The sequence below is a fragment of the Phyllobates terribilis genome, unplaced genomic scaffold (genome assembly GCF_046119375.1).
Source record: "Phyllobates terribilis strain yellow unplaced genomic scaffold, ASM4611937v1 Scaffold_3__8_contigs__length_932513732, whole genome shotgun sequence".
In the NCBI taxonomy this organism is placed as follows: Eukaryota; Metazoa; Chordata; class Amphibia; order Anura; family Dendrobatidae; genus Phyllobates; species Phyllobates terribilis.
In genome coordinates, this window is record NW_027362763.1 from 28037665 (window position 1) to 28038418 (window position 754).

Below are 754 nucleotides of genomic sequence, written 5' to 3' on the forward strand. Positions count from 1 at the left end.
AGTGCAGACAATGCTCTGTGAGCTGCACACATCTCTGCTGGTCTGTTACAGTGTATCAGTGTAGACAATGCTCTGTGAGCTGCACACATCTCTGCTGGTCTGTTACAGTGTATAAGTGTAGACAATGCTCTGTGAGCTGCACACATCTCTGCTGGTCTGTTACAGTGTAATCAGTGTAGACAATGCTCTGTGAGCTGCACACATCTCTGCTGGTCTGTTACAGTGTATCAGTGCAGACAATGCTCTGTGAGCTGCACACATCTCTGCTTGGTCTGTTACAGTGTATCAGTGTAGACAATGCTCTGTGAGCTGCACACACATCTCTGCTGGTCTGTTACAGTGTATCAGTGTAGACAATGCTCTGTGAGCTGCACACATCTCTGCTGGTCTGTTACAATGTATCAGTGTAGACATGTATCAGTGTAGACAATGCTCTGTGAGCTGCACACATCTCTCTTGCTGGTCTGTTACATGTTATCAGTGTAGACAATGCTCTGTGAGCTGCACACATCTCTGCTGGTCTGTTTACAATGTATCAGTGTAGACAATGGCTCTGTGAGCTGCACACATCTTTTGCTGGTCTGTTACAGTTTATCAGTGTAAACAATGCTCTGTGAGCTGCACACATCTCTGCGGTCTGTTACATTGTATCAGTGGTAGAAAATGCTCTGTGAGCTGCACACATCTCTGCTGGTCTGTTACAGTGTAATCAGTGCAGACAATCTCTGTGAGCTGCACACATCTCTGCTGGTCT